Below are 23475 nucleotides of genomic sequence, written 5' to 3'. Positions count from 1 at the left end.
GGAGGAAACTCATTTTCAGCAATTTCTCTGCAGGTTGAACTGCTTAACAGCACTGTGGAGAGTGTTTGGTGTGTGGCACAATTCTTTCTGTCCCTGCAGGGTTCCTTCTACCTTTGTGTTCCCAGTCTCCCAGCCTTTCTGCACCTGCATCTCTCCTTTGAGCTCTCTCCTTCCCAGCAGGAACTGGTGAGGTTTGCATTTCTTTTTTCCTGATTCTTGTCTGTAGAAGAGATGTCCTAGATATGAGGTTAGATCTCAATACCAGACATCTTACATCAGCAGGAAAAAGGGTGCTGTGTGGTTATTTCCCTTGCCTCTGTTAAGTGTGTTGTGCTCTTTGGATTCAAACAGAGCACTTGACCTTTCTTAGACAATTTATCTCCCTTATTCTTTTCTCTTACAGTCTCCCACAGCAAGGTCCCAGAAGTTATCTAATAAACATGGATGTTATGACATCCTCCCACAATAACTCTAAATATCATACAGGAAACATCACCTAATAAATGCTATAATTACTGCAAAGATGAAACGCAGCATTCCTGCAAGCACACAGTGAATTGCCCTTTACCTTGTACAAACGATTTCCTCTATATTTTTTTCTTTTCCTTGAGTGGTTTGTTTTGTCATGCTTTGCTTTTCGCTCTCTTATGCTCATGTGCAAGAAATATATATCTCCAGGCACAGGAACAGAAAGAGCTGTCGTTCTGAGCTGCCACGGGTCCACCCAGTTAATTTTTACCTATTGTATTGGGTGGAGTGGCTCCACAAATCCACTCACATACACACCCTTTCTTTTTTGGTACTGTTAATTATTTCAAACTACTCTTCAGGTTGGTAGCATAGCTTATTACTGTGGAAAATGGGCAGTCTCTCTCCTTCTGTGGTGACTAGTAAGTTATGAAAAGCTTTTTAGTTTGATTTATTCCAACTTCTGCCATGTCTTGCTGATTTATCTATTATGCTCTAAAATAAGGCCAATTAAACCCAGCAGTTAAACCAGACAGAGGGAACAACATGCATTTCCCTACCCAAAAGGTATATTTGAAACAAAAAGACATGCTTTAAGCCAGTAAATGGTGTCTTTTGCTTTGAACTAAGGACAGTACCATACAATTATCATTGACTCTTGTCACAGGCACATCGCACTACCACTCTGCTTTGCTTTGTTACTACACTCAGTCACTGCAGTGGAACACAAAGGAGAAGGCTGCTCTGTCAAGTTCTCCAAGGGTGGAATTGCTGAATGCTGTATTTTAATAATCTGCCTTGTTCATATGAGCCAAGACAGCTACAGCCAAAGCAGATAGCAGTTGTTGGCCAACCAAAACACAGCTGTTGTAGCTCATTTTGAAGTCTACCAGCCTTTCTGCTGTCCCTTCTCAGAGATTAAGCTTAATCTTCTGTATGTGAGGCTTATGTCACCTTATTCAGGAACAGTTTCACTGACAGCCATGGAGTTTTTTCCTCTTTGCCTCATCCTTTGTGGTTTTGACAGGGAAACAGCTTTAGCAGAAACGTACCCAAGCAAAAAGCAAAGCTGTGTAAAGACTGTGTGGTTCTGCCACACAGACAGCAGCCAGGTCATGGCTGTGCAAGTGGCCCAGGAAATCACAGGCATTTGGAGAGAAGCGCAAGCTGATATTTTGGTATGCTCTCCAAACTGGGAGAGGATGACCATTTGGTGTGATTTGAGCCAATGCACAAACCAGAAGCTGTGTTCTAATTTGAGTTTTATTTCCCTTTTTTATGTTCACCCTTCTCTGAAACCCAAATGAAATTAAAGTGTGGGAGAGGAGGCAGTTGTCTAATCCGTATGGATCAAAATTTCATAAAACACAAAGTGAGCAGCAGCAAAAGGAAGCAGTCGAGTCTCCTCAGCCTGCCTCTTTCTGTGCTGTGCAAGAGCTGTGCAGTGTTATAAGTAACTCTGCTCTGCTGCCAAGACACTCATCACATTGGTTTATCCAGAAGGGATTCTGTACCAAAGATAGCCTCTGGTGTGTGGGTTACATTGCAGGTCTGCTTTTAGAAAAGAGCTGCTCCAAGAGAAGCTGGATGCCTGTCTTGAGGTCTGTGATTACTGTAAAAGTCTGGATTTGAGCTTTTTTTACTGCCTGCCTGTCACAGCACTTTTCTAATGACTACTGGTTGCTGCCTCTGTTGAATAAGTTTACCGGAAGCACTAGGAAAAAGAGAAACTCTCTACCCTTGGTTCTTTTTCATTTTATAATTATCTGCTGTTTCTTTAGAGTTGCTCTTTTATCCTTATGTTTTCCTCTTGCCTGGATGTACCCAGTGCCATGCAATTAAAATGAAGGGCTCCATACAGTTCACAGCCTAGGATCACACGCTGCAAACCCTTGCTCATTAGAGCAATCCCACCGGAGTGAATAAAGCTGTTTCACATCAGGGCTGCTTGCTTGGTGAAGTTTAGTAGGCTCTGACCTTAAGTTACACGTTTTAAAACATCAGCAAAAATGTTCTCTGACTCACTGTTAATAGTGTAATTGCTAATGAGATGAATCTCTAAAAGAAACAAAATAGGTCCAAATATGTTTATATAATATTCAGAAAACTTTCATTCCCAAAGGGAAGGAGTAGAGTTGTACTTTCAACATCAATTATGTTTTGGCCTGGGGGTGTCTCATGTGCCGTGCCAAAATGCAATAATTAAAGGGACATGGTTGACATAAAACTAAATTTATTGGCATTCCATACCTGTGCTGCTCAGCAATGCAGTTTGGTGTTCAGAGTGAAGGGTGTTTTTCAGCAAGTTTGTTTTGCACCGCTTGGGCTCTTTGTTCTTTCTGCAGTGCTCAGTTTTAAGTATGATATTATTTTTTTTCTGGTCTGTTTTCTAGTTTGTGTTCGATCACTCTGTGTTTCTGTGCTGCATGTGTTCAGAATTTAAAAGACATCTGCTTCACTTCAGCTGTATCCCCCACTGTCAGTCTTTGCTTCCTCCTGTTATATGCATGCTAAAATATTGCTGGCATGAATATGCAAGGAAAGTAAATGCAAAGCCAGCACCACTGATAATTGCTGATCCTTTTAAAGTGTCCAAACCCCTCATGAAGTCTTTGATGCAGAAGCTGTTAAGCAAGGCAGACTAAGATTCGACTGCTAACTTTGCAGGCAACTAGAGCAAGCATCTGCAATTACTTTCTGAAAAACATAAAGTTTTCTCTCTCTCTGTTGAGAATTACAAATCAATACGTGCAATGTGCTTGGTATATTTTATTTTAGTGAAATCCTGCTTCACATAGCGTTTGGATTTTGCTGGTTGCCTTGTTGGACCCCTGGTATCAAGGCACGGTGACAAAGGAGCGAGCCACCTCCTCCACAGCTAGGGTCATGCTGCAGGTAACCCTGCACGTTTTGCTGATTAATTTTATTGGTGTTTTCCCTGAATGGATGGTGCTGCAAATAGTTCACCAAGAATCACAACTCACTTGGCAGCTGGCTCTTTGCATGCAAAATTGCAAGAGACCTTCATTTCAAACCTATGTAAAAAGGCACAGTGCTGAGTCCACAGCCAGGCCTGACCCTCCCTTGCCAGTGTCAGATCAGACTGAGGCCAAGCTGCATTAGCATGTGGGTTGTGCAGAGCAGACATGCCCTGTCCAGATGCTGGCACCCTTCCATGCTGAGCCTCGGATGGAGAGCCAGAGTCAAGTCCCACCCCTGCGTTTGTGTGTGGAAGGCTGAGGCTGCAGCACCGGGCTCGGCGCCATGCTTCTGCAGCCCAGAGGCTCCTGGCCTGGAGCTGGCTCACAGTCTGGAGCTGGCTCACATCTGGCCAGCTGCAAGCTCAGCCAGAGAAACTTAAATCCATCTGCACCCATGGCCCATTACTGCTCAGGGTGCAGTTTGAGGTTAAAGCTAAACCAATCCTTTTTCTAGGAACAATGCCCTGGGCTAGGCCTGTCTGATCCAGAAGATTTGATGTTCTTAAGAAAAAGAAAAAGAAATCAACCTCCTTTACTTCAAAGCCATGCCTGGCCCTCACTTACAGGGGTCATAGCAACAAGGTCTGGAGATCTTACAAGGTCAGCCACAGCCCAGAGGCTGTGCCATTGCATGCTCTGTCACTGAACTCCTTGTAGCAAGTCCAGAGAGGACAGAAAAAGCCAAAAAGCAAAATGCCATCAGAAACTGTAAGGTCAGCTTGAGTAACAGATACACTTGAGAAAACCATGGCCTGGTTGTAAGGATTGCTCAAGCTGAAATGGAGCCAAACTGGTCTCTGCCAGGGAGATGTCCCTTTCTCTGTGATGGCAGCAGGGAGGAGACAACCAAAACAAGGACAGTGCACACTTCCTAAGATTCTAATGAGCATTGTGAAATAAAAACTATAAATATTTAAGTTGTGCAAATGCTCAGTCAGGTCAAAAGCCAATGCAAAGTGCTCTGCCAGAGTCAGGCCAGTCCACCCGATGTGGCTGGCAGTCAGCAGGCTTTGTAACCAGCAGATCAATGACCTCCAAAGGAATGTCCTTCCACTAACAATTTACATGTAACTGATTTCAGCCATACATCCTTGTATGTGGTTCCTCTGAGCTCGCTGTGCTCAACAGGCCAACAGACATCGTGCGGGACATTTAGGGGAACTTGTTCTAGCTGTGGCACTGATGAGAGGCAGGCTGGGTCCCAGCAGAGCAGCACTGCTGGTGGATAAACGCTCTTTTCCCCTGGGGCTGGATGCTCTGTCATAGCTGTGCTACTTCTCTTTGGATTTCTTTTTTTCATTTAAATCTCCTTCAGCCTTGGTTTGTAATTGTTCAGGATAACAAGTTTGCTGTTTGTTTGGGTTTGGTGTGGTTTTTTTTCTCCTAGGTCTGGATAATTGCTTGGCTTCTTTCCAGCTGATGCTCCCCATGCACAAAGAGGGAAGTGTGCTCTTCTGTATGAAAGCTTTTATATCTATTCCTTCCTTTGAATGTAATGAAGAGGGAGTTCATCTGCACTGCATTTTGAAGGGGTGAGGGTGGGAGCCTACGATGCCCATGAGGTTCAAGGGTGAAATTAGACAAAATTACAGGCACATGCAGGGGGTGGTTTGGGAGTATGCAGCACCTTGGTGGATCTGAGCAGAGCTGGCAGCTTAGTGTGGCATCCACAGAGCTGCTGGGGGTTCAGACCCTCAGATGCACACAGACACTTGGCAGGAGAGGCTCTGTTGTTCTCCTGCTGAGAGGCAGCCAGGGATATTGGAGAGCACATTCTGCTCTTGGCTGCTCTTTAAAGAGCAGCATAACCTCTCTGCAGATAGAGGTTGCCTTGTACTAAATATGGCATTACTCCCTATGTCATTTGGCAGCGTCCTGGGAAGGTTTGGGTGTAAATACCCTGATATTATAACATGAGTTTGATCTGTACAGGCCTTAGCCTCTTGCTGCAATGGGCAAGAGAAGCTTTTTTTGGGTGAGAATTTCCCAGAGCAGGGAGAGAGCTCTGTGCATCTCTGCAAAACGCTCCTGCTGTGGCAGTGAAGGTGTGCCCCCCAAGGAAGAACGCCTCATTTTCCTGAAATTCAGCCAGATTCTCTGAGACATTTCACTTCTGCTGTCCAAATGCATCTCCAAGCAGGCTGGCCTGTGTGCTGCAACAGAGAACAAAACCCACTTGTTTGGACTGAATTGTACATGTGCTCAAGGGACAACCTGCTAGAATTACAAAATCCCAGGCTATGTACCCATGCTCATATTTTGCCACTCTGATAACACACTGTTTTGTGGGGCAAGTTGAAGCAAAGTGAGAGGTTTACCCTTTACTCTGGAAGTGAACTTGAAGTGAACTTACACTCTGAGATGTTTATGTAAAGAACTTGAATGGAACCACATACACACAAAAAAAAGGATGAGTAGTTAAAGATATCTTGGTAAGTTGGCAGGAGTCTGGCTGATTTAACATTAACACCCAGAAAGCCTAGGAGACTGTAAGTTAACAGTGAGAGATCATTAACTTCCATCTCCTTTCAACCTACACAAAATTATTTTCCTCCAGTTGTTCTGTTTTCTGGCCCCTTTGAATGTAATCAGATGTAACTCAGCTTTTCAATTCAGCAAAACCTTTTAAACCTGCCTGTGTAATGAAACACTTCATAGCATGGTGTGGCACTTCATAGTAAATTAAATTAACTCTTCTGTATACTCCTGAACTGTGAGAGAACCTCAATAAATAAACTAAATCTGCAAATAAAGAGAATTTAGTAGAAGGCTGAATGTTTTCCATTCCCCTCAGAGACACAAGGATCAATGTTATCCTCAAATGCTTCTGTACTTGTGTGGGTTCACCCAGATGCCTGACTTCTCTACAACTCTCCTTCTCTCCTTTTACTTCAGAGCAAAGGCTGATGTCTTCTGAAAACATCAAGGAGATGATGACTGCAGCCTGCCTGGCTGATCCAGGCAGCTCCTCAGCCCTTCCCACTCACACACTGTGCTGCGGAGGACTGCTTGCCTTCTCCAGGCTCTTTTGCAGGTCAGTAAAACTGCTATAAAACCCTTCCAGGTCCATGGTACTCACATGGGATGGGTGTTCACTAGAAACCAAGAGCAGGCTGATTTTGTTTGCAGCACCATGGGTTCCCAGTGGGTTTCATTCTGAAGAGATTCTCTGTCACAACATTGGGGTTTGGGTTTTTTCAGAGCATATCTTTGAAATTCTTTGTGTTCCTGCAACATGTGACTACTGCTGCCCTAAGAAAGCTGCAGGACAGGCAGACAGAGAATCATAGAGTCATAGAATTAATAAGGTTGGAAGTCCAACCTGTCATCCAAGACCTCATGACCACTAAACCATGGCACCAAGTGCCATGTCCAATCCCCTTTTGAACAACTCCAGGGACGGTGACTCCACCAGCTCCCCAGACAGCCCATTCCAATGGCTAACAACTCTCTCAGTGAAGAACTTTCTCTTCACCTTGAGCCTAAAGTTCCCCTGGTACACATCACCTGCTAGTACCCTCCAAAAAGTGGTATCTGCTCATCCTCAGAGACTGACCTTCAGCACTGAGCACATGGCTCTGCTACACCTCTAGCCATTCAGGGAGGTAGAAGAGGGAAACTGGTTTGCTAATAAACCTGAATGTCCCACAAAAAAATGTTCTGTAGGTGGAGACTAGAAGGGAGGACATATTAATATTTTTTTTTTTTGAGAAAACTGCTAGGAATAAAATTACCTTGATCCTCTGCTTTGCTCTGCCATGGACTCATTCTCCCATCACAGGCAAGGATCAGTGAGAACATGCCTTCAGAAAAAAAAAAGAAAGAAAAAGATCTGTCCTCAGAAAAAGAGTCTGTCTCATGCCTTTCTGGTAATGGCTCTGTTTACTTTCTATTTTGCCCAGTTCAGTTCAGTTGTTTTGGAATATAGAATCATAGAACCATAGAACGGCTTAGGTTGGAAGGGACCTTAGAGATCATCTGCTCCAACCTCCCTGCCATAGGCATGGATGCCTCTCAACTAGACTTGGCTGCTCAAGGCCTCATCCAGCCTGGCTTTGAACACCCCAAGGGCAGAGGCATCCACAACCTTCTTGGACAACCTATTCCAGAGCCTCACTGCTCTCATACTGAAAATGATCTTCCAAAGATCCAGTCTAAACCTCCTCTCCTTCAGTTGAAAACGGTTTCCTCATCCTACTGCTAGACACGCTTATGAAAAGTCCCACTCCAACCTTCCTGTAGGATCCCTTCAGGTATTGGAAGGCCCCCTGAAGTCTTCTCTTCTCTAGGTTGAACAACTCCAGGTCCCTCATCCTATCTTCATAGCAGAGGTGCTCCAGCCCTTAGATCATCTTTGTGGCCCTCCTTTGGACTCGTGCCACCTGGTCTGCATCCTTATGATGGGGACACCAGCACTGGATGCAGTATTCAAGGTGGGGTCTTACAAGAACAGACTAACATAAAAGTAACTTTAAGGTACACATTCCATCACTGGCTGCACTGGATTGTGTATCCACACAATCAGTTTTCCTTCTGATATGACTTTCATGTTTGGAAGAGGATAGCTTAGGTTAAAGTTACAAGAGCCAAATGTGCAACAGACGGTTTAAAATGGTAGTGAAAGTGTAACCCCTTGAAAAGCAAGTTAAATGGAAAGGAACCCTTGGCTACTGGTAAGACACAGAGCTCCATGTTCTCACTTCATCAGCACAGGAAGTATTTATGGGGCTCCTACAAAGCTTTCAAGATTTGTTGTACACTTGACTGTGCAGTTTTAGCTATAAAGAGCCCTAAATGCCTGAAGTTCCCCATGGCATTAAGTTGTCTGGCAACAGGGCCTCTTCCAAATGAAGTACTTTTATAGTGGCATCTCTCAAACCCTTTTGGACCTTGTCAGGAAGCACTCAGCACCCTTTTCCAAAGCAGAAATAGGTGGGGGAAGCTGTTGACACCCCCAGGCCACTAGGCTCTCCTCCTGCCTGGGCTGGCTTCGGAACGTCTGTTGAACATGTGAACAGAGCTCTGCCCCCACATCTGCTTCCTCTGGTTTTACACATGGCTCAGCACTACAGTAAGCTGGGAGCAGAGCCTGTCAGCAAGTGTGGGTTTGTGGGACTGCTGTTACTTTGATGAGAAGCTTGGTGGGGGGTGTTTTTTTGCACATCTTTTTTGATGTGCTTGAATACAAGTCTAATCCCAAAGGGTATTGCTCCGCAAGAGCATCCACCCCAGTGAGTCTTCAGGGTTCTTTGTGTATGAAGTTACCTTGACAATTCACCTGTCTTGCTTAGGTAATAGCTACAAAATTCCCCTAGAATCTGGCTGAAATATTTAAATTCAAAGCACAGGACACTGACATTATACTAATGTCTTCTTCTGCAACTGTCATTACGTTTGTAGGCTGGGGCACTTGGCGTGCTCCTTCTGTACACCACTGCTTTCAATCATCCCCTTCTCTAACCTCAGTCTTCTACACAACTCTGCCCACACATTTGTACAAACTATACCCATGCCTTCATCCTCAAGTTTCTGATGCAGAGAAGCCACAGCATGTTTCTACCAACCTAGTGGTGTTCTCTGATGTTTCCACTCCTGGCTTCTGTATTGGAATGGGTAATAAAAATGCTGCTCATTTCATCTTTATTAGGCTTTTCAAAAAGGCTTGGAAAATGAGATGCTGTCTGTCTGAGGGAGTCTCAAAATTCATAGGCTCACTTAACTGCATGGATTAGAAACAACCTGGAGGGCTTTTTCTTGATCTGTGAAAATTTAAATTCAGCAACCAGTGTTCCCTTTGCCAGAGAGGGTGAAATTACCACCTCTTGGCTCCAAGGAAAAAGCTGCTTTCCCTGACTTCCTTACAATGCTCTAGGTGTTAGTGATTAATAATATCAGCCTTCTGTCTCTGTCTTGGCCACACCAGATTTTGTGCATGTGGTAAGTGATGCAGGTGCATGACTTCTTGCTAAAACAGACCAGCACTTCTAGCAATGATAATTCATTTCAGCTGCTTAGAGTTTTGCCAGATTGCAGCTATTTGGGTTGAAAACTTCTCAACCAGAGAGTGTCTGTGTCGTGCTGATTAATTTGTTTTAAATTTCAGCAAGAATATTTCAGATTTTCCATGACCAAGATTAAGGAGATGTGTTACTGAATGTTGTTCTTACTAGGGCAGAGGTTTTTCTCCTTTTTGCACTGAACTTGAAACTTGCCATGTGCTGCAGATGCTTTCTGGTGTCAGGCAGGGCGGTCTCGAGAGCCAGTGTGAAGCAAATGGTAAATTCACAGCCCATTTCATTGCCTCCTGTTACAGCCCATCTCCTGGATAACTTGCTTTCCTTCCTCCTCTCCTCTCTCCCACCATCACAGCTGAGTAGCTCACCACTGTGCCCTCTATCCTTTTCTTCACTAAATCCACTTGAGGATGTCTGCCCTTCCCCATGGTGTGGCAAACCACTTTCTCAGTATGTTCCCTGGCTGCCAGGTTCACTCCTGTTTCAGAGTACTGTTCTGGCACCTGCCTCTGCCCAGGTATGTGTAGGAACCCTGTGAACTGGGTAATTCAGGCACTGATTTGCTACCAAGTCCTCTACTGTCAAAAATTGTTGGGTGTTGGGTGACAGGTTGGACTTGATGATCTTTGAGGTCTTTTCTAACCTTGTTGATTCTATGATTCTGTGATTCTACAAATGGCACCTCCTGTATCTGGAGAGGGTTTGGACACTGATCTGCTGCAAAATGCTTTTGCTAAGTGGGTTCTTCATTTTCATTTTTCCAGATTGATGACTGATTTTGCAGCCAATATTTTTGAGGGCGGGCAGGAGGAAGGGCTTTTTTGACCAGGAGGAAAATAGATCTCTCAAGCTAGTTAAGGAAAGATTCCTCCCTCTCTATTTTTCACTTAGTATGATTTCAGGTTGTCAAGATTGGCTTGGTACAGGACAGCAGAGGTATTCACATCTGTCACTGTAACTAAAGGAGGCTTTATCTGAGCACAGCCCAAAAAGTCAGGTGCATTTGCATTCACTGCTGCTGGATCTTTCACCAAAGTACTGGATTTAAAGCATTTGGTTCCCCAGCAGGATTTCCCACTCTGGTTTCTGTGAGATTAATAGTTTCAAAAGCTGGAGTGGATGGAAAATTTTGTTGGCTAAGTCCATGCAGGAACAGCACTGCTTCTCTGTGCAGGAAAAGTTAATACTTTTAGCAATGCCCTGTGTTTCTGTGCAGTCTAATAATTTCACTCAGCTGTGACATCCTCTCACTCTATTCAGCCACCATTTACCCCATGAAGGAGGCACATCAAGCCCATTCAAGTTGCCATTGATTGATACCTTTTCCTTTATAGTCTTCTCAGAGTAGTTTTTAAAGTCTCACCATCACATTCACAAATGTCACATTCACAAATTTCAACATGCAGTTGCCCATCAGACTTCTCTAAACCTAGGACAGGTGTTTGAGACACTGCCTTCAAAACAAGGAGATTTGCTTCGTGTCATTCATTGCCATTCCTAGCCTTGGTCACAAAGGGTGGGATTTAGGATTAGGTTTCTCTCTACTGCATCCTTGTCCTGACTGAAGAATACATTTCAGGGACTTCATCTGAGAATGGCTTTCTTTTCTTGGCCTCTGTACAGCCCAGTTAAGATTTCATTGGAAAATATTAGCTTCTTCAGCTAAATCTGTAGTGACCACACAGCCATAAATTCCTGTGTAGTCAAACAGTGGCTCACGAGATCTCTGGAGCTATGCCTACTTTGTCAAGCTTTGGAAATCTTGAGAGGAGGTCCTGGAAGGCCAGCATTAGCCTTGTCTGCATTCTTGGCTAGTTTAGCACCATGAGTCTCTGTTGGGCTCTGCAGGAACAGTTTGGTTGGCTACAAACCAACTACCAGAGGACATATAGTTAAGAGAGCAGAATAGGAGAGTACAGTGAAGCCATATACACTGCACTGCAGTGTGGATGAGAAGTAACTGCCAGAACAACACAGCTTTATTACAGTTTGTTTTTTTTTCCCAGCTCTAAACTTTTCCTTGCATGGAGCCAGAGTTCATATTCCAGGCCAGCCATATTTCTAGATAACGTACAGTCATGGTTCCCTCTCATTGCTTATCATACTGCTCAGTTACAGCTGCTTTGCTGGGTAGCAGGAAGCTTTTCCATATGGTCTGTGGGCATCATTAAAAAGTGACATGAGTTTGGTGCTTTCAGCCCAGAGGGATCTGATCCCTCTTCAGCACAGGACTGATGCACAGCAGCAGCCACTGGATCTCATCAGCTTTGTGGAGCAAAGGGGAGCTCTGAACCAGAAGCCTCAGACTGTACACACCATACAAGCTTGGATGAGGGCCATGTTGCAGTATGATTCATATTTCATTCAGAGCATGTTCTTCTCTGCCGCCCCTGCAATCTGAGCAGTCCTTTTTTATTTCCTCATTAGTTATTAGGTATTCCTTGTCTTGCTTTGATAAAACCAGGAGTCTGGGAGTGGCTTGACTCCCCCATCTCATGCTTAGGAGAACCCTCTGAAGGACTGCAGTCCTGAATTGTTGGGCAGGGGCATTTCAGGGCATAAGCCACAGAGAGGATGACTGAAGCACTTTGTTTAAGCTCTTCCACTCCGTCAGCTCCAGGATGCCAAATGGAAGTAAAACAGAGCAAGCTTCAGTGCAGTTCTCATTGCTTCAGGTTTTAAACATTGCAACATACGCCTGAGCTATCTTCTGCTGTGTCCAGCTGGTGGTTTTCCCCATTGAAAGAGACATGAAAGAGATAATCCTGTTTTGTTTAAATACATTCCTGGAGTTGGAAAACCAATTTCTTTTTAAGGCTGTCTAGTTCATTGAATTGAACCTCTGCACAGTAGCATATTCAGTTGCTGCTGTAACCTGCTACTGCTGCTCTTAGCTGTAGCTTTAACCACAGCAATAACAGCCAAAATTAAAAAAAAAGCCAATCCAACTATTTGATTGATTCCCCCCCCCCCTATTTTTTTTTTTCCTTTCAATGACACTGGCTGTACTGTTAGCTGGAAAGAAGCTTTGAGGAAGGCATATGACTGTTCTTTCTTCTTCAGCTGAGAGAGGCATTTGAATTCTCCCTGGCTTTGCTGAAATCACAGTATTACTGAGAACATCTGTAGAAAAGAATTAGGTTTTTCTCTCCTCCCCTCATGGACAACAAGCTTCAGGGAAGGTCAGGCTCGTGGGTGTTTCTGCAGATTATTTTAGCTATGCTGAAAAGGGTAGAGGCCATCTCACTGCAAACAGGTACACATACAGCAATTGCTTGGAAAAAGTACAAGAGTAAGCTGACATCAATATATAGATTAGGTAGCAGACAGCCTGCTCTTTCACATTTTCAGCAGTGCTAGCATTAGAAGCCAGGTGCTGCAAGAGGATGCCTGGCCATGCCCTGAGCAGTGCAGAGTGTCAATAAATCAGACAGACTATCTGTGATTAAATGGGAGATCACCTAGTAGGTCGCACTGATACCTCCTCCAGGGTTGCCCATGATAGGGTGACAGGCATATTCTCACTGGGCTGCAACTAAAATCATTTGGAATTCACAGACTTCTGTTTCTGTGAGTACACAATGCAGAAACTCATGAATCATCACTCCATGGTTAACATCTGCAAGGAGACGCTAAGGCATTACCTGCAAACCTTTGATCTAAGTTGTTCAGGCTGCTGTCTGCAGGGCTACTTGGGTTGTTTCTCTTGAATTAATTGTGGTAGTAATGAGAGCTCCATCTGCAAATACAATGCCCCATCCCCTTCTGTCTACAATGGACTGTGCAAACACTGGACCAAAGTCCTCATTTGAAAGCCTTCTTTATAAAAGAGAGGAGCCAGCCGGCTGGGCTTTCTCTGCAATGGCTCACAGACTTGGAATGTGCTTTCTCTCCACTTCATACTAAGCTGATTTGGTACATTTCCAGGACTAAACTTCTAGCAAAAGACTCCTGGATAGAGTTTCTGGAGAAGGCAGACACCAAGCCTCCTAGACATTATGGATAGGTGGCTGTCTGATTTTAGAGGTGCTGGAGTTTACTAATGTGGACATAGTTAAACTAGGGAACCCAAAGGATTGGAGAAAAGCCTTTATTATTTTTAGTCTCAACAAAAATAGTATCTCAGGCTTCCTAGAATAGTAAAACCACAGAGTGTCATGGATGATTGCTGGACAGAGAGTATTTATATGCCTTTTCAGCCAGGGTTTCCACGAAACAGAAGCTGTTTAAATTGCATTTGACCAACCGTGTCGTGTCTAGGCATACGCAATCAGTTCTCTATGCTTAAGATTGCAGTAACAAACCTGAGTTTAACTTTATGGCAGCATGTGCAGGAGTCTCACAAATGGTACTTAGAGGATGATGACTATTTTAATTGTAAGCCTCTCAGTAAATAAGAATCTCTGGGTTTTTGTCATGAGGGAATGTTTCAGCAGTAGTAAAGGTATTTAGGAATCTAAAGACTTGATCTAAACGTGGCCAGTGAGGGCAGTACCTAAGTCACACATGTTTCATTGCAAACATCATTCAATACTACTGCTTGCTTTCACTCTTCCTTCAGGTCCAGTTTGCTTTGTGGTAGGGAGATTCAGCAATGTCAGTATTTCTGGTCTGGTTATACACTCAGTATATGAGGTGCTGAGGGGAGAAGCAACAGAACTGTCTAAGCATCCCTGATGTGAGAGGGACAAGAAAATACAGGACCTCTGTCCCTGCCTATAACACAAGGATTTGAGGAGAAAGGGCAGTCTCTCAGCATGCTCATTCTGTGGTCAAGGAGACTTTTATAGCACCACTCTGACTGCTGATGGCAATTTATTTTGTTATTTACAGTGTGTTCTTTTCCCTTCCCTTTGTATTTGGATCCACTTCAGAGGGATGTGTACATAATAGCAGCAAAGTGTCTGCTGCAGGGAAGAGAGGTGCCCTGCCAACCTGAGGAGCTGATTCATTTGGCCATGAGCTCTCCTTGCCACAATACACCCCCTGACTCCACTCTCAGGGACAAAATTGCCTGTGCTCAGACCTAGGGAGCTGGAGAATGAAACACACCAGATCACAATCTTGTGCTCACTGCAGTTATGCTAGGAAAGGGGACTTCCCGTGCAGGGCACTTAAACTGGGGGTCTCTCTTTCTCCTACTGTATCTTGGCTGCCAATGGGTTGAGTATAGAAGATGACAAGACCAGGTCATTTGGTCCTGGGATTCTGGTCATGCATCACAGTACCAGGGAAGGTCATGGAACAGATCATCTCAAGCACTATTACACACCACATAAAGAACAACCAGAGGATCAGGCCCAGTCAGTATGGGTTTATGAAGGGCAGGTCCTGCCTGACCAACCTGATCCCCTTCTATGACAGGATGACCTGACTGTTGGATGAGGGAAAGGCTGTGGATGTTGTCTACCTAGACTTCCACAAAGCCTTTGACACTATTTCCCACAGAATTCTTGTGGACAAACTGGCTGCTCGTGGCTTGAATGAGCACACACTCTGCTGGATAAAACACTGGTTGGGCAAAGGGGCCCAAAGAGTTAAATCCAGCTGGTGGCTGGTCACAAGCAGTGTTCCTCTGGCCTCAGTGTTTGGACCACTTCTGTTTAACATCTTTATTGATGGCCTTGAAGAAGATATAGAGTGTGTCATCAGTAAGTTCTCAGATGACACGAAGTTAGGTGAAGTGTTGATCTGCATGAGGGTAGGGAGGCTCTACAGAGGGACTTGGATAGATTGGATCAATGGGCCAACATTAATGGGACAAGCTTCAACAAGGCCAAATGCCAAGTCCTGCACTTGGGTCACAATAACCCCAATGCTACAGGCTTGGGGAAGTGTGGCTGGAAAGCTCTCTGGCAGAAAGGGACCAGGGGGTTTTAATTGATAAGCAACTGAATATGAGCAAGCAATGTGCCCAGGTGGCTAGGAAAGCCAATGGCATCCTGGCTTGTATTAAAAATACTGTGTCCAGTAGGAGTAGGGAGGTGATTGTCACCTTGTACTCAGCTCTGGTGAGGCCACACCTTGGGTAGTGTGTCCAGTTTTGGGCACCTCAGTGCAGGAGAGATGTGGAGGTGCTGGAGCCAGTGCAGAGGAGGGCAAAAAAGCAGAGGAAGGGCCTGGAGAATAAGTGCTATGAGGAGCAACTGAGTGAGCTGAGGCTGTTTAGTTTGGAAAAGAGGAGGCTGAGGGGAGACCTCATTGCTCTGTACAACTACATGAAAGGACATGGAGAGGCTGGTGCTGGTCTCTTCTCACAGGTAATTAGTGGTAGAACAAGAGGGAATGGCCTCAAGCTACAACTGGGTAGCTTTAGACTGGACATTAGGAAAACAAAAATCACAGCAAGAGTGGACAGGCACTGGAATGTGCAGCCCAGAGAGGTGGTTGAGTCACCAACCCTGGATGTGTTTAAAGGTCATTCAGATGTGGCGCTTGGGAATATAGTTTAGGGGTGAACTTTGTAGAGCAGGGTTATGGGTTGGACTTGGTAATCCTGAGGGTCTTTTCCAACCTGATTGTCTCTGTGATTCTGTGAATCTGATTAACTTCAATAGACTGAAGTCCAGAAAACAGGATTTTTTTTCACAGAATTTCTGAGAGGTCTTTGCTACCTGCTCTGCTTCAAAAATACCAGGCTAGTCTGTGCTGTTGAGTCACATGCTTCCAAGCACATAAAGCCCAGCTTAGAATAATCTGGTTTATACTTTTTGTGAAGGGGAAAAAAAAAAAAGCACATTGTTAGCAAATTTCTTTCTAGTAAATGTATGCATAGACTTCCTGGACGTGGTCCCTTGCCTGGGATAAAAATGGATAGTCTCTGAAAAAATGCATACAGCAGCCAAAGTTCTGGCCTTTTCATTACAGGCTTCAAACTGACAATTCTAGGCTTGCAAACACATCAGCAAAGGCGTCGTGCCTGTGTGGGCAAACACTCCCTCCCTCTTAGTTATCAGCAGCTTCAGCCAAATGGTTTAAAGAGCATAGTGCTCAAATTGCTCTGAAATAGGCAGAGATCTCTGATGGCAGCTCCAAGCCCGTTTCCCCATTTTGGGAAATTTCTGAATGCAAACTGTGCTCAGGCTCCAAGGAGAGAATACCATGTTTTGACACGGTGGAACTGTGGTCCAGGTCTCATGCCCATCTCACCTGCCACTGATAGGGAGGTCCAATAGGACATGAACGCAGACAGAGGCTCAACACCAAGGACTGCAAGAAAATGTCCTAGCAAGGTCATGATGCTACCCAGTAATGCTGACTCCCCACTGTGTTCTTCCCACTTGTAGACAGTAGGAAACAAAAATGCAAGGTAGTTTCTCCTGTTCTGGAAGAGTTTCAGGAAAGCAGGCATTAAACTCAACTCACTGGGACTTGGTGCTTTGCACCACTACACCAACTAAACCTCTTCCCTTCATTAGTCTTTGTCCAAGTGAAGCCTAAGTGATTTCTGTCTGGGAAAAACCTTTCCTGGAGATTGAAGCAGGACCCACGCAGGAGTGGAGGACTGTCACAAACCTCTAACATCTCCACTCCAAATGCAAACTGCTCATGATAGCGTGCATGCAAAATAGGTGTGTCTGCATCAATGTGCATGAAAACAGCTCTTCTCACCACCACACAGAAGTGTGTGTACAGCAAGTGTTTGTTTCTTGGAGGAGTTTCAAAACAAACTTTGGACAGCTGTCAAGGACTTTATCTTAGTGCATAGCTGGAAGGCATCACTCCAGTGGTGTGTGCAGTGAAAGGGTGGGGTGCTCAAGTGGCTTTAACTGGTTGTAGGTGTTCATCAGTGTAACAAAAGCTGGCAGCTCCTTTACTGCCTGCTACTTGCCTATCAGTGCCATCTTGATGCTATGACACTTAAAACAAAGAGATGTATGCATGCTCTGCTTTCCTAGAAGCAAACAGCAGCTCCCAGAAGCAAGACACTTGGGTGCTGTTTACATGGATACTTTCTAGTGCTGGTGCCACCAAACTGCCCAGTCAAAACATGCTGGCATGAATTTCTATTCATCATTTTAAGCCCAGTTCTTTCTACCAGGGAAGAACTACATCCTCAGGAAGGGATGTCCCAGTCCTGGCAAGGAACATATGGAGTGCAGTCAGGCTTTTCCATGTGTTTAAAAATGTACAGTTTTGGGCCCTTAAGGACCCATCCCTCCCTGAGGCATCTGAGTATATAAATATATAGGAGTATTTAGTGGGTTCCCCCCCCACCCCCCCAACAGGATTTGGTTTTATTTGTTGGGACTGTGATGAAGGTATTTTCACTAAATAGTGAATATTCAGTGGCCACTAATCCTATGAAACCTGGAACAGAAGGTAATTTGGGTCCTATGAAAAGTTTGACAACATATGTGCTCTGAGTTAGGTGCTTGTAAGCTAGCTACACTCTATAGGTTCTGTTTCAGGAGCTTTTGCCTTCCCCTCAGAGCCCTCATGATGTTGCAGATAACTGTACTTCCTTGGAAGAGGCAACATTTTAAGGAATGAGAGGGAGAAATCTCCACGTCCAGAGGAAAACTTGAAACACATGTTTTCCTTGCACGACCTATTTGTGCCTGAACTGCTCATACTCTGCTTTCCCAGACACCATAATCGGACTGTAAAAAAAGAGCACCGAGTACATGAATCCCTACCCTGTGCACACCCTTGCTCACAGGAGATCTGTGTGACACAGTGGAAAAATTATTTGCCTCCACCTTCTACTTCTGAATTGTATTTCCTTGCAATGCAGGAGAGGTTATATATTGAGTCATCTGTTGTGGACTGACATACAATGGGCAGGACTATGGTGGCAGCTTGCTCCAGGGCTTTACAAGGTTCCTTTGAGAAGAAAAGTCATTAGCTGGCTCCCACCTCAGCTGTGCAGCAAGATTACAGCATCCTCTTCTCTTCCTATAGCTCTGCATGCAGCTATTAGAGGGGTGGCAGATAGCACTGATCAGTTGCAGCCACTGCTTTGGTCAGTGAGGAGAGAAGCTGTGGCTTTCTGCTGCCATTCTGCAAGAAATATCAGAGCACGAAGCAATCCCCAGCTGCAGGAGTGACTCTTGTGCTGCTCGTGGAAGGCTTGACAGGTTTGCTGCTCTTGCTGTTGGAATTAACTGCAGCTCCCAATGCTGTTCTAAGATCAAGGGCAATTGGCTTTCCAGTGTGTATCTGTAAATCACATCCCTTCCTCATGCAAGCCTCTACATCAGACATCAGCAGAGAACATGCTCCCCGCTGGTGCCAGTGTATAAACTAATGAAATATAAATGTCTGGCACAAAAGGCAAACACAGTCCCTAGTTGCCACCACTGAATAAAATGGTTGAAGGGAGTTTCCATCATATCAACGACATTTCCAGTAGATGCAAGCACTATAGGCAAAGAGTAGTCCTCAGAGCCTGTAATTTGGTTTGCTCCCATCACCACTGGTGCTTTTAAAAGAAAACAGCTGCTGCTTTTTTTCTTTGCCTTTCCACCCCCCCACCCCCCCCCCCCCCCCCTTAAACTGTGGCAGAAAGAAAGTTAAAGAAAGGATCTCCCAAAATCTATTTTGACAGAGGCCAGCATTTCCTGATGAAAAGCAAGAGCCCAGTTTTTAGTTTCCAGGGAGATTTCCCAGGAGATCAGGAGATAATTGCAAAAGGATCTCTGGGAAGTGATCAGCACTTTGTCTGGGAACAGAAAGGTTGGCAAGCTACGGAATCAGCCAGCGCTCAGTATCAGCTACTCAGAATCAGATGCTATTTGTGCTATCCTAATTCTCAGCAATCTGTATCAACCTGCTTAACTTCAGGCAAAGCACGCTGTCACCCACCAAACCAACCCACCCTGGATTCCCCAGGGTGTGGAGTGGCTTTGGCTTTTGCTGCTTATTCCTCATCCTGTCCTTCTGAGACAAACCATCAGCACTACTTTGATATGAACAAATGGCAGAATCTGTTCACATTTAAAAGACCCATCAGCATCTTGTTTTATTATACATACTTTTAATTGTCCAGGTAGCTCTCCAGAGGTAGTTAGTGGAAGTTCTACCTTTTATCAAACATGTTTCTCTTATACACTGAGCCTGCAAATACTTTCTCCAGCACTTAATGGTGAAGAGTGTCCATTCCAGCATGATTCTCTGCTGCTTTGAACTGTGGCTGTTGTATACCAGTGAAAAGTGGGCATAAACATTAGTCTTGTGATGGAATAATATTTGAAAACTCACATTCTGCAGGTGAAAAGAAATCTCTGATGGAGATGGTGGAAAATCAATGCACTGCTTGAGAAAGCGAGTATTCCATCTTGGTGCTATTAGCAGAACTGACATTTCCTGGTTAACACCAAAAATGTATCAGAACCAGGCACTGTCCTCGCCTTTCAGGGCAAAATGTTGTGGGTCCCAGTTATGACAAGGATGGTCCAGATAAAGTGGTAGGAAATTTTTTTTGGTGAGTTTGCAGAGCTGGAAGGGATTGCATGGCAAGATCATAAGGTGCCCATCTTGGGGCAAGTTTCAGAACAAGCGTCACACATCTCTAAGTAAGGAAGACCTTACTTGAGAAGACCTTACTTTGCAAGGTCCCTCTCAGCTGGCACATTACAGTGATGCCATAAGCTTTAAAGCAAAGCATTTAGTATTGGACATCCTGGGGTCTGTAGACATTCTGGAGGTAGGGTGATGTCTAATGCAGTTCTTAGAAAACAGAGAGGAGATTTCCCATGGTCAACACTGTGAGTAGCTCCTCAGATGCCAGCCTCTGAAGAAAGCCTGTGCTGCATCAGTGTAATTCCCTATGCATGTGCCCAAACCCTTGCTAAAACTCTGGGGGCTTGGGCAATAAAGGCAGTGTGCACTGGTGGCTGGCCACCAGCAGATGGAGGTGTCCCCAGTATGAGGCCAGGGTAAACTACTTCTGTGGGATCCAGTTTCCAGAATTAACTGAGCTCAAAGTCAAAATATCCTCTAGAAAGGCTCCTTTCCATGATAGATGGAAAACCAGGACAGATTCCTCAGTTTCCAGTTGAAAGTAGCTGCTGTTTAATTTCCATTCAATATGGTCATCAGACCAAAGCTTGGGGTTAATCTCACTCAGAGGAATCAAGACCCTGGGAAACAGCATGGCATTTGGGAGAAACCTGCTGAGAAGACAGTAACAGGTACTGCTAATGAGCAGGGAGGGCATCAAGAATGCACTGCATCAAAAGCACAGCATCTTTCTGCAGGCAAAAAGCATTCCTTCTTCACCTGCAAGTCAGATGCTGTTCCAGGCTTCAGCAGTAACAAATTATTTTCCTCCACACGGTGTTATTTCTACCTTTTGACCTTTTTGGTTATCGATATTGCCTTTACAGTCATAAATAGTTCCAGCTATGGACTGAATCTCATGGTGTAAGGCACTGTGCAGATGGAGAGTAGCATGGCCCTTCCACAGGGAGTTCACAGGGACTGGCAGGGAAGGAGCTGTTGCCAGTCTCTAGCCTGTACTCACTTCTTCCAACTAACCTGGCAAAGTAGCAGATTAAGAGACCCATGCTCAGTGCTTGCCTGTAGAAAACTGCCACACATTTCACAGGAGCTACTGAGCAGCTGTACTTTCATGTGTGCTTTATGCCTGTTTTCTCCCATCAGCAGCGGTGTCTGAGGAGGCAGAGAGGAGTTTCTCCAGTGCAGACTGAATCTGATGATTCCCTTAGAAACAGGCTTGGGATAATAATTTAGATGTCTGAGAGTTTGAGTTTAATCCTCTGCCTTTCTATGCTTCTGAGGTGACCTTGCTTCTCAAGTAAGCACCAGCCATGATTTTCTGCCTTACAGGCTGGGGTTGCTTATTCTCTTCTGGATGGTGGGGCTGCAGGGGAAGGGGGATGGGGCAAGACATCAGCTTGTGGGACTGAGAAGATTTCTCAGAGGCATGGAAATAGACAAAAGTTAAAGCTCGACCTCCCAGCAGCTGGTGCTATTGCCCCCTAACAGCTCTTGTCATAATGTACTTCCTCCTTGAAAATATGTTTGTCCTTCTGAAAATGGTGTTTCAGCATTGGAGCTGATCATATCTGCAGCTGAGCCCACACAGGAATCCCATGAAATCTTCATGGTGTGCTTCCCTTTCTAGCCCCACGAATCTGAACGGCATGTTCACCTCAGACTGTTGGAAGACCAGCCTTGCATATCTGATGTGATCACAGATGGCCCTGGCCCTGCCCTCCAGCTGTGAAATACAGACAGCAGTCAGCAGGACTCAACAGGTCAGTGTCTGAGTTTCCACTGGGATGATTTACTATATTTTCTTTTAAGGGAATGTCCAACTATGGGTGAAATTTCGTTGGTTCTAATGTTTTTATTTCTCTGCTGAACCCAGGGAAGTTGGGCTAAAGGGGTGATTATTTTCCTCAGCTTCTCTGAGAGCATAGGGCTAGATTTTCCACTGTTTCAGTGCAGGGAAATGCAAATAGTGAAAAACTCACAAACAGCCTGAGTGCATCTTCTACCTCCTGGAAAGCTCCTGGAAGGAGAGTCCCACTGCACAGCCTAGATACACTTTCAGTCTCTGAACCTCCCTCTGCTGCCTTGAAAGGTTCAAAGACAGCAGGACCAAACATCACTTTTGCTGAAGTGGACACCCACAAAATTGCTCTGGTTTCTTCTAATGCTGACAAAACCCATAACTCTTTATTCCCCTCTGAGGCTGTTGGAAGCCTTATCAGAAACAAAAATAAAGGGAAGTCTCACTTTGCAGCGCATCCCCATTACAAGGGTAATTCCAGTTAGTAGATATAAAAATGAATTCACACACACCAGTCCCACTTCCCCACCCAGACTCCATCAGCCTCTTTGGCCCTGGGGTCTCTCAGCTCATCTTTGCATGTAAGGCAGATCCCAGCCCTATGCATGCTCACCAAGGGAGCCAAAATTGCTGCACCACTTGAAGGAGAGAGCAACCTGCATCAGCAGAGCCATTCCAGCCAGCATCCATCAGCTCTCCCCTAGCACCACCCACCTCGCTGCCCAATGGCAGGGGTTACAACCTGTCCTTCTACACACTGGACAGGTACGGGGCTCAGGAGTTGAGGTTATACTTTCCAACCAGTTACTGCAGACTTCAGTGTGTCCTTGCAAGCAGATATATTAGGGTCTCAGTTGTCGTCTCGTACCTGTCTCTAGACCATCCAACAGGGACATTAAACAGCTATGTAATGTCATGGTCATAGCTCAACTCGGCCTGCAAGACGCTGCTCAGGTTCTTATTTCATTGCAGCTTTTGTACCTGCAATGGTTTCCTTCTCCAGGTTTACGCTGCCCTACAAGAGGGCAGGATGAAGTGTAGCATGTGCACGCACTCAGGCTTTGTCATTCCCAGTGGTGCCAGCTTGCGCTGCCCTCTTTTTCTTAAAGCTAAGTATTCTGAGGATGAAGCTAGAAGCAGTGATTGACTGTTGTCATTGGGCACACAGCACTCAGCCAGGCTTTCTAGTATGGCAAGTGGCCTTTGAGTAGATCTTCAGTGTTTCACAGCATTGCTATTTCAAAACTGGGGCAAGAGAAGCTCAGAGCTTGTTTTGCCTGCAATTACAGAGCCTGGAGGTTAGGGAACGCGGTAAGAGAGCTTTGTGCTCCTGCTTTCCAAAACCATGCAGAGGTTGCTAGAAAATTATGTCCTTCTAGATAACTTTCTTGCTTCAGTTGGCATCAGTCAGAAGCATTATTGCTTTCAGTTAGAGACTGCAGGGCCAGGGGTTTAGCCCGGAAAAAAAAAAGAAAGGGGGGGGGGGGGGGGGGGGGGAGGGGGAAGAAAAAGCGGGGTATCTTGAGGCCACGAAACTTTGTGATGCTTAGGAAGTAGTGGCTGTGCTGAGAAAAGTCACCAGGAGGAAACTCCGCGCCCGGACAGCGCAACTTAACTCCCCCTTCCCTCGGAAGAGTTTTGAAGAGGGAAGTCCGTACTCCCGAGAGCAGACCCAGCACTGGGCGAGGAACCCCCCGCACCGCCGCGGCCCCTGCCGCTCCGTGGGGCTGGATGGGGCGGCCCGCGCGGC

The 23475-nt window shown here is 45.2% G+C and overlaps 1 protein-coding gene across 2 annotated transcripts in view; it reads left to right on the top strand.

Moving 5' to 3' along the window:
• LOC137457659 (carbohydrate sulfotransferase 11-like) overlaps positions 1-23475 on the top strand; it is a 63725-nt gene that overhangs the window by 6342 nt on the left and 33908 nt on the right. For both annotated transcript variants that reach the window (XM_068169480.1, XM_068169481.1), the window contains 2 exons: positions 6345-6483; positions 21555-21687. The gene's annotated coding sequence lies outside the window, so the exon portion shown is untranslated. The remainder of the gene's footprint in view (positions 1-6344; positions 6484-21554; positions 21688-23475) is intronic.

Source organism: Melanerpes formicivorus, unplaced genomic scaffold (genome assembly GCF_026170545.1).
Source record: "Melanerpes formicivorus ecotype bairdi unplaced genomic scaffold, bMelFor1.0.p_v2 SCAF_185, whole genome shotgun sequence".
Classification (NCBI taxonomy): domain Eukaryota; kingdom Metazoa; phylum Chordata; class Aves; order Piciformes; family Picidae; genus Melanerpes; species Melanerpes formicivorus.
The sequence above is the reverse complement of the archived record's forward strand: the minus strand, read 5'-3'. Positions and strand labels throughout refer to the sequence as shown.